Genomic DNA, 16,375 nt, shown 5'->3' with positions numbered 1-16,375 from the left:
TGCTGTCTTGGTGCCACGTCCGGATGCTGTGATACCATGAATCTCAATGGCTTTAGTTAGTTAGTTCAGGCATTTCTCTCTTGTCGCTGTCATCAATGAGCATGCACTATAAAATGACGAAAACCTGTAAAACTATCATAAAATGTAATAGCAGGTTAAAACCTGATGCAAGAATGATAAATCCATGGAATATCAATCAAGCTGTCAAAGGAGGTGGCGATGGCCTTCCAGACGTTGTTGTTAAAATCTAGACAGACTTTGCCTGATACCTGAAGGGGGGGGGCGGGTGTCAAGTGCTTGTGTCCAGCAGGTGTTCAAGTGCTGCTGCAGAGGAGGCCCTGACCCCCAATCTTTGCTGCCTGGGCTCTGGTGAGAGACCCAGGGAGGAGTTATGGTGATGTGATCCTCTGTTCTTTTTGCTTCCTCTGCACCACTGGTTATCACTCCTCTAGAGGGACGTGGTGGCGCTGTGGGTTAAACCGCAGAAGCCTCTGTGCTGCAAGATCAGAAGACCAGCCGTCGTAAGATCGAACCCACGCGACGGAGGGAGCTCCCGTCGCTTGTCCCTGCTCCTGCCAACCTAGCTATTCGAAAGCATGTAAAAATGCAAGTAGACAAATAGGTACCACCTCTGTGGGAAGGTCACAGCATTCCATGTCTAGTCGCGCTGGCCACGTGACCACGGAAACAGTCTATGGATAAATGCTAGCCCTGTGGCTTGGAAATGGGGACGAGCTCCGCACCCTAGAGTCGGACGCGAGTGGACTAAATGTCAAGGGGAGCATTTAAGAGCCTCTGTACCTAACAATGTAAGAAGAGCAAAGGCCTGTCCAGTCCAATTTTCTGTTCACGTAGTAGCCAACCATTTTCCTACAGGACACCCACCAACAGGGCTAGGCAGTTTCACCCTCTGTCTTCCATTTCCCACCAGTGGAAAACCAGAGGCGTCTTAAACGCAGCTGTCCTCCTCCTTAGAAACTGTTCTCGTTGGTAATCTGTATCAATGGGGGCAATGAGAAGTAGTGAGTACAACATCATAGAAAGCCTAGCTTTGAATACACTCGTAAATATTTGTGCCAGTAAAACATGCTCTAAACATGTACGTGAGTTGGAAGACGAATGGAATAAGGGGAATCTGGTAAAAGAAAAAGCACAGTCTTGGTTTACTGGGGCTGATTAACGGGTTGCTTTTCTCCGCAAAGCAGCACAGCGGCTGTCAGGTGGGGCCTAGAGTCATATTGCTAAAGGCTCTTTCCCCAACTTAACTCTATCCTGGGCTTTTGAGTGCAGCCCTCCCCATTGCCAGCTAGCCCTGGTGGGGATGCTGGGAGCTGAAGACTGACCCATCTGGAGGGGTCCACGTTGGGGAAAGTGTATGGAAGCCAGGGAACTATGTTTGTGCCGAGGAAACCAAGTCAAAAATATCAGAAGTTCCATGAACAATATGACAAACAAACAAAACAAAACAAAACAACATCTTTCCGGCATCTCAGAGCAGTCACTGTGAATCCAGTGCTCGTTCTCTGTGGCAGCCCCTAAACAGAAGGTGCTGGGGGAGCTGGCAGCCCCACAGGCTTCAGTGATGCATGTGTTTGGCCCTGGATCTCATTAGGTTCATGAAGGAACGGACTGAGAAGATGACATGTCTGCGTACCGGTAGGTGGTAGGTGTAGAAGCCTTTGCCCGATAACGGATTCTTCTGACTGTGTCCAATTCCAGTCTTAATATTCTCAGTTTAAACTGTTTAAATCACCACTAAATGAATATATGAACCATATTCCTTTTGTGTCTAAGAGTTTGTTGCTGGGTGTCATTTGACCAGAACAGGTCTCTCTCTCCTCCTTCTCCTCCTCCTAGCTCTTTCCATCTCTAGGACCTCACAAGATTCTCATGAGTGATCCCCCTGGGATGTAGGTTTTGTGGCTACTATAGCAAACAAATGTAGAACTTGAAGTCATCATTGTCAGCTTCTAAGTTTTAATGACCTGTTTTGTGCAATGTGAAATTTAAGGACTTCTTGGACTAGGATATACTTGAACACCATAAATTTCTGATGGATGGCTATTTGTCACCTCTTCCTCTTTATCTTAAAGAAGGGCCGTAATTGAGGTACAGCCTATTTTAAATATCTTTTTCTAGTTTTGCTCACTTGGGTCTCCTTATGACTTGCTGAGTCACCTAATCAAACCGTCCAGTAAAAATACAGTTGTATGGCCATTTGGGGGGGGGGGGGTGGTCTTAATTCTTATATCTATTTCTGCTTCTAGGAAGAAACACAGAATTCTGTTGTCTTTAGACTTTCCTGTTTGCTGATTGTTGTAAAGCGAAAATCGGTTCCCGAAGCAGGGAACCGATCATCGCACAGTGAAAAAAACCCCATTTAAAACATTGTTTTGCGATCGCAAAAGCGATTGCAAAAACATCAACGTAAAGCGGATTCGTTGTAGAGTGGTGTAATCGTCCAGCGGGGCACGACTGTAAGTTATAATATTAGAAATTTTAACAAGGAATCCTTTTTCTCCAACTTAGGAAAACACATTAAGGTCTCATACTTTCTCTGCCTGTTGTTGCTCCACTTTGTGTTCAAAATTACGCATTTGCTAAAATTTCCTTGAAAGCCTTTTCACCAATGAGAAGAATATTGCCCAACCTAAAGCTGAGGATGTTCTTGATTCTTAGATGAATTCCAGCAGAATTCTGTATGCACACAACCATTTGAAAAGTGCTTTTAAGAACCTCACATGAATCCAATAAACCTTTTGTTCACCTGGACTTGGTAGGTTCTCTGGGAGGTGGAAGCATGTGCTATCCATGGCTGGGGCTGAGAGACCGTGGCCCTCCGCCCACAGTCTGGTGCCCCCATTCCCAGCGTCAGCCCTGCCAGCAGCTCAGCGAGCTTGCTGGGAAAAATGGGGCCGAGATGATTTAAGACGGAGCCCTCGTGGAGTCAATAATCAGTAACTGGAACGTGGCGCTTCCTTTTTTTTGCGTGTGAGATAAAGTTAATTCCATTTGAAAAGATACTTAAGGTGACATGAATTGAATTATTCAAACCGGCTTTCTCAGCATTAACTCTAGGTTAATATCTCATGATGCCTCTGGTTTCATTATAGGAGTTTTAAGTACATAACTTTTTATAATAAATTCAATACTGAGGAGCTAGGCTGAAATTGGTTTACTTTCTAGCGAGCCATAAAAAAGCAGTATTAATTGTAAAGTGAATATTAAAGTGGTCACTGAAGTTGACTCAGACAGATGCGGAGATCGCCCATGTGATGAGATATGTGGAGCCATAAGTTTCTGCCCTGACATTAATAGAAAATACCATCTATATTAAAATGTAGTTAAATCATTTCCATCAAGGAGAATTTTAGACAGTCTCTCAGCTGCTCTCCCAAATGTACTTTCTTCGCTGTTTTTTCACAAAGCTTTACTCGGATGTAAAGAAAATTGCCCTTGTTCTAGGTAATCAGCGCAGACCTAATTATACAGTTCTTGCTTCGCTGCCATCTCAAACAGTGGAAAGAATCCAATTTATTTTGGCGAGAAATTGTGGAAATGCTTTGCAACTCGGAGGGGCCTCGGCTCGTGACTGCTCTTTTGCGGGCTGAACGTCTGCAGGGTGGGTAAGATGGTCTTGAATCTCTCCCATGAAACAAAAGGGCAAAATCCTTTGCCAGGACGCTCTCTGGTGCATTAATCTGCTGGTCCGTGAGCGCAGCTGGCAGCTTGGGTTTCTTATTAATACGAAACTGCTGCGGCATTGCTAGATATTTTGGCTCACAGGTTCGGATTCGCCTGCGACTCTTCATAACAAAACAGGAGAAGGTGGCATAGCGATTCCACTGTCCCCTGCCCCCCCATATCCAAGCAGGTTTTATTTCTAACTATGGACGAGGACTCTTGAAGAAAGGCGTGGATGTAGCAGCTTCAAAAATTGCTTGGAGGTTTGACATGGCTTGGAAACATATAGAAGCTTGGGCCCCAAGGGAAACAAGCCGCTATGAGGTTTCTTGGAGTTCCCCAGATGGCTGTTACTGTGTTTTTTGGAGCTCCAGATTTGGTTCACATCTGAAATACTATCAGCAAAGTGTCAGTCCTGGGGAAAGCGTTTTCACCAGCTGTGTTCGTGGGATATTTCTCAGGAGTAGCTGGCGCTGTTTGTAACAGATCCCAGATGAAGTTGCAGTTTCGTGCCAATACTAAGAAGGATGCGGACAAACTGGAGCAAGTTCCAAGGAGGGCAACAAGGATGATCAGGGGACTGAAAACCATGCCCTACGAGGAAAGACTGAAAGAACTGGGCATGTTTAGCCTGGAGAAAAGAGGACGGAGAAGAGATAGGATAGCACTTTTCAAAGACTTGAAAGGCTGTCCTAAAGAGGAGGGGCAGGATCTGTTCTCAGTCATTCTGGAGTGCATGACATGGAAGCAAGGGTTTATGTTACAGAAAGCCAGATACAGGCTGAATATCAGGAAAAACGTCCTAACTGTTAGAGCAGTACGACAATGGAACACATGACCTTGGTCGGTGGATAGCGCTCCCGTGCTAGAGGCGTTCAAGAGAAAAGTGGACAACCCTTTGTCAGATGTGCTTTGATCTGGATCCTTGCCTTGAGCAGGGGGTTGAACTCGATGGCCTTAGAGGCCACTTTCAATTCCATTAACCTATGATTCTGTGACTTTTGGGTGGGACATAGAAAAGCAACATCCTCATTAAAGAGGGTGCTTTTTGTTGTTGTTGTTCCACTTTCCTGAACAGACACCATGGAAATGCAGGCTCTTCTGGCTAGTTGAATAGTCAGTCTTCCAGCAGATCTATTATCAGACCTGTGTGTGAACAAACTTTCCAATGGCAGCTGCTTGTGATGACGTCTTGCCCAGCCCAGCTGATCAGCTGTAGCCCATCTTGGGGTGTTGATCGGCATCTTGGGGATGACTTGTCGCAAGTCACTGCGCGTTTGCTGCTCAGTCATCTACTAGCCCCGTCTGTGCTCAGCTCTAGGGATGCTTGGGAGCTCTAACAGGATGCAGAAGAGGCACACCTGTGTTGGAAGTTTCATCCATCAGTACTAGACAGTACCCAAGAGGCTGAGAGTCACAGCTTGTGGACAGACCAAAGAACTCTGGAGATAGAGTAAGGGAGAACCGACTTAACAGTCCATGTGCAAGCAAAGTGATCTGGGGAGGTTTCCAAAAGATCTCTCTTGAAGAAATGTTTATCTTCGCAAACCAGCAATGACTGTCCTGAAAGTATCTTGGTAGTTCAGTGAGAGAAAATACCCTTCTGCACTTCAAACAAGAAAACTGGAATCTTACCGCTGTTCCTTGTTATGGCCAATTGCTGCTTGTGGATGACGTGCCATGGTACACCTTGGTTGCGCAATCAGGTGCATGTCCGGGCATGCAACCAAGATGCACCCTGGCATCTTGTCATTTGACTGTGGCAATTTATGCAGATTTTGGGTGAAGAGCAGTGGGATTCTGGTAATGATTTTGCTTTTAGTTAAATTACGTTATTTTCAATATGCAAAAGATTAGTTTCCGGCCTCTTGTCCTTCACAAAAGCCCGGAAGTGGATTTATGATAGGAATGCATATGTTTCAGAAACAAGCAAGCAGACAAACAAACAGACACATTGCCATGTGAAACCTATAAGATTAACATGTTTTATTTTCCATAAGCTTCCATGGGTCTGCAGTGGGTCTGAGAGCTTGTTTTGAATGAAGCGTATTTGTTTTTAAGACAACGCAAGATGCTGTGCCGTGTTGGTTGTGGCAGAGCAGCATGGCTACCCTCCTGGAAGTTAAGGCAGAAACGGAAACCGGCATTAAGAGCAAGAAAGGGAAGAGATGACAGGTGAGGATTTAGAATTGGTCACATGTTGCGCTACGCTAACGTACTGGCGCCTGCCAAGCGAGTTAAGCCAAGTTTCTACGGGAGAGATCTGGGTCCAGTCTCTCTTTATGTGACAGCCTGTTATTGAGCTGACAAATACCCCTTTCTTTGCTGAGCCTCAGTCTTTGTCAGATGGCCGTGCAAGACCAGTAGGGTCCTTTTTGTAAAGCTTGTTAAGCCCGTGGTGAGATCTTGTTCAAAATGAAGGCGGTATGAATCTCTCCGCCACGTTCTTTGTTCTGCACTTCGGCTGCGGTGATGGCCAGAGGCATGTTAGGTTCTGTACAAAAAAGCTGCTTCCGCCATTGTTGTTTGTTTTGTTTGGGGGTCCTGCCATGCTTCTTGGATAGTGTCCCGTGGCTCCCACCCCCAGAAAACAAAATCAGGATGAATAATTGAAAGGCAAAATTCAGTCGTCATTACCCCCCTCCCCCAAGCTATGCTAGGACGAAGCCAGCCAGGCCTTACTTGCTTTGCTGGTTCCACTGAAACTGTCTTGCTTAAATTGCCAAACTTAGCCCCCCGTCCTGCTACGCACGTTGCAATGTCAGAAAACATGACAATTCTCTCTAAAAATTCCCTTTCTCAAAGAGCTTACAGTCTTGTCATGTGGTTGGATGAGGGAGAGGAGAGGAATAAATCCTATCTGGTTTCCCCAAAATAAGCCCTAACCTGAAAGAAAAGAAGCCCTAGTAAGATTTTTCAGGATGCTCGTCATAGAAGCCCTACCCCCCAAAAATAAGCCCCAGTTAAGTGAAACCCCGCCCTCCACCCTTGTGCAGCAACCAGAAGAAGGTGACACGACTGTATGTGAATAAGTGTAGATGGTTGTACATGGAAAAAAAAAACACCCCCTGAAAATAAGCCCTAATGTGGTTTTTTTTTTGGAGCAGAGATTAATAGAAGACCCTGTCTTATTTGTAGGGAAACACGGTAGGAGCGGACGGCATAAAGGCACAGGTAACAAGAGGATAAGTACAGGTGAAAGTTGTGGCCCACATCGGGGTTAAAAGTTTGGCTTGTTGTTGACAGCTGAGATGAGAAGGTCCTTCCTAAGTAAAGGTTTCTTTGGACATCTTGCAGCTTTGATGCCAGAACAAGGCTGCCCAATACTTAAGTCGATGCCATCACAGTCTTGAGCAGTGGTCTGCCAGACAGCATGCCAGAAGGCTGTGGGGTTTATTTATTTACTTATTTGTTTCATTTAACGGCCGCCTTTCTTCTGTGAAGGGGACCCTCCAAGAGACAAAAGTTTTCGCGAAGGCTTTCACGGCCGGGATCTGATGGTTGTTGTGGGTTTTTCGGGTCTTTGGCTGTGTTCTGAAGGTTGTTCTTCCTGACGTTTCGCCAGTCTCTGTGGCCGGACTCTTCAGAGGACTGTCCATGTTCTGTGGCTGTTTGTTGGATAGTTGAGTATTTATAGACAAAAGTTTGCCCCATCAGCGGAAGCCCAAGGGTATGGATTAGCAGGTAAACCAATTTGTATTTATCGTACTTGGTCTGCTTTGCAGCTACCTCTTCAAACCCCGGTTAATAAGCTTCTGACATCTTACTTCCATCACGGCTGTCTCCGTAGTGTTGCATTTCCTTGGCTTTAATAACTCGGTGTAGACTGAAAGGATAATACTGAAGGAATTGACTGAGCTAATTAGACTCTGATTTGTCTTGCTGTCCACAGCATGACAAACATATTCTTGACATAAATAGGATAAAGCCGTGTGGTTATCCGTTACCATTAAAGCCACCTGCAAATAGCGCTCTGGCACGTAGACCAAGAGGAAGGTAGAGAAGCTCTTCAGGAGCAGCCAGCCCGTCCCAGCTCCAAATATGGCAGGACCTTGAGCCCCCCCGCCCCCGAGCACTAACAGCAAATTCCAGCCATTGGGACAGATCTTCTTCCCATGTTTCTGGTGCTTGGCGCCCCCTCGCTAATGGTCCCGGAGGGTTCAGGAGAACCTCCCTGCAAGTGCCTTGAATAATATCCAGGTCTTGTGGTCTCTTGGGAGGATTCTACGAGGCCTTTCTCCGTCCTATATCTGCATCTGCACACAAGTTATGGGGATAAAAAATATAGGTAGAGACGGGTATGAAGGGACATGGAGTTACAAGGACAAAGCTCCCCAGTGGTGGGTCCTTTCCTCTCTGTGTTGCAGGAAGGATTGAATTCATACTCCGTTGCATTTGCACCGCTCTGGTAATTTGGGGGGGGGGGGGGAAATAATCTGCTTTATCATGCTTTTCTAGTAGGATTGTGATATTTCTGCCAGTGGGGCATGCCCCCTATACTTAGGGCTGGGGAAATTTGTTTGTTGGTTTATTTGTTTAACTTATAGGCTGTCTGATTTAGTGAAATACACATTATTCAGATATCAGAATTACAGGGAAGAAATGAACCATTTTTAAAAGAAAGAAACATATTCAATATATATATTTATATTCAGAAAAAGTTAAAAAGAACCCCACATAATTCTACCTGTATTTTTAATACAGTCATGCCCGTCTTAACGATTACCCCATATAACGACGAATCTGCTTCATGACGATGTTTTTGCGATAGCAATTGTGATCGCAAAACAATGTTTTAAATGGGTTTTTTCTGTTTTGCAAAGATCGGTTCCCTGCTTTGGGAACCGATTCTTCGCATTATGATGACAAAAACAGCTGATTGTTGGGTTTTCAAAATGGCTCCCCGCAGTTTTCAATGCGTTTCAATGGGCGTTTTTATTTCGCTTTACGACATTTTCGCTCTACAGCGATTTCGCTGGAACGAATTAATGTCGTTAAGTGAGGCACCACTGTACACGGCTCCTGCCAAACCTTGTCCCGTGCAGTAGTGCCCCTTAATTAAAGTAAGCATGCTTTAAAATGCGCAAATAGCACAATGTATTTTGAGTTGCTGTATTTCGTAATTTGTATAGAAGGGCTGAGAAAGACAGGTTTGAAGGAAGGCCTGGACTTTTTACATTTCTCAAAAGAGGACTTTCATTTAGGAAACTTGAGAAGCACTGCATGGTTAAACCGACCCCCTTTTAGGGGCTCCAGGGAAGCCCCCCACGTGAGCTCGCCTCCTGTTTTTCCCAGAGAGAAGGGAACACTCGCCCTACCTTGCGCTGCGCTCTCTCTCGGCACAGTCTTGTCACAATGCATCATGCTAATGCGAGGAGCTCAGGCCTGCGAAGAGGAACCACTGCAACCACCTGCCGAGTTCCCCTTAGAAGGCATGCATTTTTCCCATTTCTGGCTCTTCTCGGAGACCCAAAATGCGAGCGTCTATATTTGCAAACCCGTTGGAATTTGCTTGAACGCTTCCACGTTGCGGAGCAATCAACTCTGAGAGCAGCAGGCTAAATATCAGTTTCTGAAAATAAATTTCATACAAATGTATTCTCCAGACAATTTGACTTTTAAATTCTTAAAAATGACATCTTCATACCAGCGCACCCTGACTGAGGCAATAGCTACCAAACCCTGGAGGTTTCCCCATGCCTCCTTGTGCTTTTTGCGATAACCTGTTAAAAAGCACAGCTGGCTACAATGCCGCCTTTTCCAGCTTTATTCCATTGGAATAATTTACTACCCTTCTGACCTATAAACATAACCATTATGGTGACTTGGCACCACTCAACATTCTGGACACATGCTTGGAGGTGATGTGTCGTTTTAAATATTGTATGTGCGGAAGGCTTTATAACGAGGTCCTCGTGAAATGGAAACGCTAGATTTCTTCAAGCGACGTTCAGGCAGTAAGTGATTTGTTTTGCAATGTTTCTTGGGCAAAGTAGCCTTGGAAGGAGACTCGCCCACATGCCTAGGAGCTTCTTAGAAGGCCTGATTTCACTCTGAAATGTGTGTGCTGGTTATTTTTGCCTGGTCTCGAGGATTCACCCCCTTTTTTTCTGTTGCCCCAGTGTGTGTGTACAGACAAAGAAAATGCAAACGCTTCTAAAATGTTTTGCTTCTTCATCCATAACCACTTGCCAATTGTGGGAAGGTAATGGTGACCACCCGCATCTGTTGTGAGGTCAATTACATTCTGTGTAACTTTCCAAAGCTTACGGGTAGATCTGAGTCCAGTCTGTTGAAGTATACTCGGGAGTACATAAATCAGACTTCTGTACAGTGAAGCCTCAGGAGGTTTTGCATTCTGCATGCATGCACTTAAGAGCTGCAATTCTGATGGTGTTGCAAGATTTAAAAAACTGGAAGGAATTATGGGATAGAAGCAGAGATTGGCCCTGCTGGGTCTTCAACAGGGAATTTGAGGGAGAGCCAGAGGAAATTCAGTCTCTTTTTTAAAAAAATCTGGCTCAGGGACCAGAACTGCAGAAAGACCAGTGACATTTTCCAAGTTTACCTCGTTGTACCAGTAGATCAAAACATGTTGGGTGACGCTCCTTGACCAATACAAAAGCTTTCAGTTCAAACTTGCTCATGAGTCTGAGCATGCAGGAAGCTCTGATCTCAACGTTCCACTGACGAGTACAGATAACCTTTTCGCTTTCTTTATCTGCTTGCGTACTCCATGAGATTTGGGGCTGGCAGAGGGCATGGAGAAGGGAGTGCAAGGAGTGAATGGAATGACTTAAACATGGATGCCAGTTCAATTTGATTGACATCAAATTGATATCATCCCTCTGCAGGAATACTTGGTTTAATTATATTATTTTTTGCCACACACAAAAGGCATTTTTCCCAGTCACCTTCCCCAGACTGTCCCCACCTTCAAGAATCCTCTGTTCTCTGGTACTTTAGGTGTCCGAAAGTGTCCACTTCAGAGAGAGAGGCGGAGGCGTGATGTAGTCTACACAAGAGTTGTAGGAGACAACAGCTAGGGTTGCCACTCAATCAAAATCAAGCATCATTCAAGGCAGTGGTTGGAAGAAAATCTTATAGACTTTAATGGGGCTCTACCAGTTTCTCTCCTGCCAACTTAGCGGTTCGAAAGCATGGAAATGCAAGTAGATAAATAGGGACCACCTTGGTGGGAAGGTCACGGCGTTCCTTGTCTTAGTTGCGCTGGCCACGTGACCACGGAAACTGTCTACGAACAAACACTGGCTCTACGGCTTGGAGACGGGGATGAGCACCGACCCCTAGAGTCGAACACGACTGGACTAAATGTCAAGGGGAACGTTTACCTTTACCTTACCAGTTTCTGACATTAGGTTATGTTCAGCCTAGCTTTGAAAACAGGGTTGTTATTTCTCATTGCTCTCAGTCTTTGGACTCATCAAGCGAGTGTGAGAATAGCAGCTTTTCTTGATGCCACTGACTGAGTACAAGAAGAGGCAGAAAAATTTAAATAACCTGCACAGAATCCTATGGAACCCCAAAACTCATGGAGGGCCTAGCCAAGATCAGTTTATATGATCAGATTTGAGCAGTTTATATGAAGAGTTTTATACAATAGAATTTGTATATATAATCCTTATTCCATAATGAGATATTTGAAACTGTAATATGTTTTAAGTTGAAGCTGTCATCATATGGGGCTTTAAAAAAAAGATTAATCTGATTTTTTTTTAAAAAAACTTTTTTTTCATTAAGAAAAAATGATTTTATTCAACCTGCATAATGGTTAGGTGGTCTGGTTCCCAGACGTGGAAGTTATGGAGGAGTTGACACATCAAATCCCAGCTGATTCAGTGAACCTACTTGTGTGTGATTGACTATATCAAGCAATGGGATTTCACAGAATGATTGAATAATTGAGTTGGAAGGAACCGATAAGGCCATCGAGCCCAACCCTGCTCGAGACAGGAGTCCAGATCAAAGCAGATGTGACAGACAGTTCTCCAGTTTTCTCTTGAATGGCTCCAGCGTTGGAGCCCTCGTCAGCTCTTGAGGTCAGGGGTTCCATTGTCGTACTGCTCCAACAATTAAGGAGTTTTGCCTGATATTCAGGCTAAATCTGGCTTCCTTTTGCTCAATATATCTCTTGAGCTAGTTCAAGAACTCAGCCAAATCATGGAAGTTCCGAGTGTTTTGATTTTAACTAATCATTGTCCCTTCTCTTGTTGGCTCTTATCAGAAAGAAGATTCGTAATAATTTCAGTAGGAATAGTCAGATATCTGGTGGTTTAGAATGAGGATTATTTTTCTTTGTTACATTTTTTTCTTTTTGTGCTGCAGAGGAAGGAGGGGGTGGTAGCACAACGTAGAAAGCTCACCGTTTTTTGTGCAAAATGGCAGGAAAGAGTCATTAAGTTGTGGTAGGTGAAGGATTTTCTTCTTCTTTTACTAGAGGCGAGGGAGGCCAGGCAGCGGATCCAGACATGTTGTTCCTGATTAAAATGCATCAGTTAACATTTACAACGAGGCTTCACACCCTTTTTAATAACTTTTCCCTATCAAGTTCCAGGCCAGCTGCCTTTTTAGGCAGATGATGATTTATGGAAAGTGATCTTGGTGTTTATTTGTACAACCAAATGCAATAAATCTGCTAGCCATTTCCAGGGAAAGTTTATTAATGCCAGGCATTATTCTGTTCAATATGGCGTTGTCTTTAAAATTAAGCAGAACATTCGTAAAAATGAAACGGACTTAAATCAGTACGGTGTGGGTATGAAACCTTTCATATGGGTGGGTGCAAGGGAATAAGTGTTTAAGTAAAGCAGTGGTTGTAACTCAGCAGGGGGAAAAAAAGCCAGACTCTTAAAATGAAACTATTCTTTTCCACCTTTGTCTGCACTTTAAGCTTTGAAAGATAATTACAGTTTTTGGATTGGGGCAGAAAGAACGAGTCTAAAGTGCGGTTGACGTGTTCCTGCAGTAGTTTGCATGTGGCTGGAAACCACTTCTGCTAGGATACCATACAATGGGATGGTTATGTGATAAGGTCTCTATGTTGGTGTCCAGTTTCAGTTGTTTTGCCACAGCCCCCAACTCCTTAGTCCCAGCTCCGACCAGGTCCCCTATACCGGTGGCCCCCAACCTTGGGCCTCCAGATGTTCTTGGACTACAACTCCCAGAAACCTTTACCTCCATCTCTGCTGGCCAGGATTTCTGGGAGTTGAAGTCCATCTGGAGACCCAAGGTTGGGGACCACTGCCCTATACCATCCATACCAATAGGCCTGTTGGGATCATAAGTGGTCTTGGGAGTATGAAACATGTCCAAGGATGTTTTTGCAATCCCTGAGCGCCCCTGAATCCCATGCTGTGATGTGTACATTATAACATATGTTTGTGGCATCAATCCAGCATTTGGAACTTGGGTGAACTAGGATCTCCCATGAGCACAACAATGTGGGGGGGGCGATAAGGCCTTTCTCTGTGTGGCGATCCCCTCTGAAGCCCCTATTCCCCAGGCCTTCACGAGGTTCTCGCTCTTCTTCCTTCTTCGCTGCCACCAGGTATTACTGCTTTAATACCACTTAATCAAGGTGACATGTGTGTTTTCAAAACTTAAGTCATTTATTTGATCAGGGAAGTTAACATCTGATTAATATTCAATAGGTAAATCATAGGTTGCTAATCACTTGTATTTGTATCAGTCCTACTATGACTTTAAATCTCTAATAACTCTCTGTGCCATTCAGCGTTCTTACAGAACTCTATCTCACTCTTAGTTCACTCTTAAGTTTCACACTGTCTCTCACTCACAGAATCTCTCACACAGGCTCCATACACCAGCCTTTATATCCAGCCCCCTCCCCCCTTGGCTCCACCTTCTGTCCTCTCATTGGCTCCTACTCCACTGTTCAGCTGTGACGGACAGGTGAGGGCAGGGCTGTTCGCTAGGCTCTGCAACTTCCAGTGGCCCGGAGGAGAGGATGATGCTAGGCTCACCAGTGCCAGATCTTTCATATGTTGTTGCTTCTCATATAGCATTTAATAGTTGCGTTTAGAGCCTTGTGGCTCGGTGGTTAGACTGCGGCACTGCAGTGAAGACTCTGCTCGCGACCTGAGTTTGATCCCAACGGGCTCAGATAGCTGGCTCAAGGTGGACTCAACCTTCCATCCTTCCAAGGTGGGTAAATTGAGTACCCAGCTCACCGAGGAGGGGGGAGCCGTGTGTAGGGTACATAATTAAATTGTTAATTGCTCAGAGAATGTTTGAGGGATTATGGGGCAATATATAAGCAGCACACTTTGCTTTTACCCATCATGAAATGAAGGATTCTCATACAGATGAATTGTAGACTCATGGGAGACTGCTCTCCAACTCTAACTGTAGAGAGTTGGGTTTGCATAGTTTCTCTGCCTCCAGTGTCAGTGCTTAGTCGCTGTGTGTCTCTGCCGTTTGCATATGTTCAAAATGTGAAATCGTCTGCATCTGTGCAATCATTGCAGGAAGCCTCCCTCCCTCCCTCCTTTGGTCTTATTCTTCCTATTTTCCTTGAGCTCTTGTCCCCCAGTAATAAACTTTTTTATTTTAAACTTTATGTGCAACACAAATACACAATGGCTAGAATCCTATTTCTCATGAGAAGAGAAGACTCCTTGGAAAAGACGCTGATGTTGGGAAAGTGTGAAGGCAAGAGGAGAAGGGGACGACTGAGGACGAGATGGTTGGACAGTGTCACCGAAGTGACCAACATGAATTTGACCAAACTCTGGGAGGCAGTGGAAGACAGGAGGGCCTGGCGTGCTCTGGTCCATGGGGTCATGAAGAATCGGACATGACTTAACGACTAAAGAACAAGAAGAATCCTATTGGCTATTTACTCTGGTATTGTCTACAAGGGCAATGGTGGAAACTGCTGGGCGTTGTGAGTTCCCATTCTCACTCTACCTGTGCGTTCTCATTCTTTCTCTCCTCAGCCCACCTGAAGAATATCAGGGGTCGAAAAGAGGGAGAAGTATTAAATTTCTCCAGAAAAAAATATATCAAGGAATGGCACCTACATTTCTGAATTCAGGTTCTATGAGGTTGATTTTTTTTTTAAAAGAACAGCTCTTTCCGTAAAAGACAATACCGCCAGTCCTGTTAACCCCATCTGTTTCCATGGACAGTCTTATTTACTGCCACAGGTTGTGAAAGCATAATGTCCTTTTTCTATAGGATTATAGAATTTCACCGGTCATTTCGTCCAGCTCCTTGCTGATGCAGAAGACCTGTATGGCCAAAGCAACCCTGACAGATGACCACTTAGCCTCTCGTTGAAAACTTCCCCCCCAAAAGGGAGATTCTACCACCATCCAAAGCAGTCTGTTCCCCTGTTGTACGGCATGAACTGTCAAGAGGAGCTTCCAAATCTTTGGTGATAATCTCCTCTCTCTCTTTTTCTAATGGCAATGCATTGGTTCATGTCCCGTCATCTCCAAGGTATAACCAAAAATGGTGTAGTAACATACAAGCTTGTTTCACCTTTCATACAACAACCTTTTAGATACTTGAAGATGGCTATCATATCAACTTCCAGTGCCCTTTTGAGTACAAGTAAAAGGTCTGGAGCTTATAGTGAAGAAGGAGGAAGGTTTCTGTTCTCAATACTTTTTTGTCCTTCCATTGAAACCTGGCAAGAAACAAGGAAAAAGGTAGCTTGAGACAGATGGGAATCTGAACCGCCTGAGCACCGAACACCCGCAATATTGAGTTGTCAACAGAGGAGACGGATGAGTGACAAGCTTTGTGCCACATGAGTTTATTGCCTTCCTTTCCTTTCAGGGGACGTCGAAATGTAATGAAACTTAAACATTTTTAAACAATGCCCTGATTAAAATTTAATAGCAATGAAAATGAACAATATTCTTACAGGTTAGAAATAGTCTTCATTATTCTTTTAAAAGTTCATATCATAAGGAGCAGCATAGTTGATAAGTGCCCTGAATATTTTTTTTTTATATTATGTACACTGTTCGGCTAGAAATTTAACAAGGATTTTTTTAATGAAATGATGGCAGAAATCACAGTTTTATTGCATCCCTTTGCAGAATATCTCCTGTGAGACTCAGCTAGAGAGAGGCCAATATTAATGACTTTTCATAGGAACCGAGCAATAAGTTATGGGGAGCTTATAAAGATGATAATTTTAGGCTGCTGTTTGGATAGCTAAACAGCCTTTTGGAGAATTGCTGCTTAATAGACACATCATGGGAATTAAAGACATTTGGATGTTAATTTGTATACATATTCGGCTGTAGGACTGCACAGAGAGATCCATTTTTACATATACTTTTGTTTGCTAGTCTACAGAGAGGGGAGATGAGGATTCATTTGCTAGAGAGTTTCTATCAACGGAGGGCTTAAGAGGACCTTGAGAGTTGTCACAGCCCCTTGTTCATCTCCCTGCTTTCCCTCCCATCTTCTGGTTTTTTAATAAGAATTGAAGAGTGAGCCATGTGATCCTGGTATGGTTTTGTTCTCATTAAAATTTAAGGGAACAGCTATTTTGGGAAATAAGACTTACAGTTTGGGAAGAAGCAGCACCAACAATATTTACAGAAGGGCCAAGGCCAGCCGTCTAAGACACAGTGTTGACTTAGAGCATGCCAACTCTTGCCCATTTGGCATATATATTTCGTTGTACAGC

The 16,375-nt window shown here is 44.3% G+C and overlaps 1 protein-coding gene across 3 annotated transcripts in view; it reads left to right on the top strand.

The window, feature by feature from the left end:
• Window positions 1-16,375, top strand: part of KIAA1328 (KIAA1328 ortholog) — a 251,290-nt gene that overhangs the window by 106,254 nt on the left and 128,661 nt on the right. The window lies entirely within an intron of this gene.

Source organism: Pogona vitticeps, chromosome 2 (assembly GCF_051106095.1).
Source record: "Pogona vitticeps strain Pit_001003342236 chromosome 2, PviZW2.1, whole genome shotgun sequence".
NCBI classification, from domain to species: domain Eukaryota; kingdom Metazoa; phylum Chordata; class Lepidosauria; order Squamata; family Agamidae; genus Pogona; species Pogona vitticeps.
This window is presented reverse-complemented; position numbering and strand designations above follow the sequence as displayed.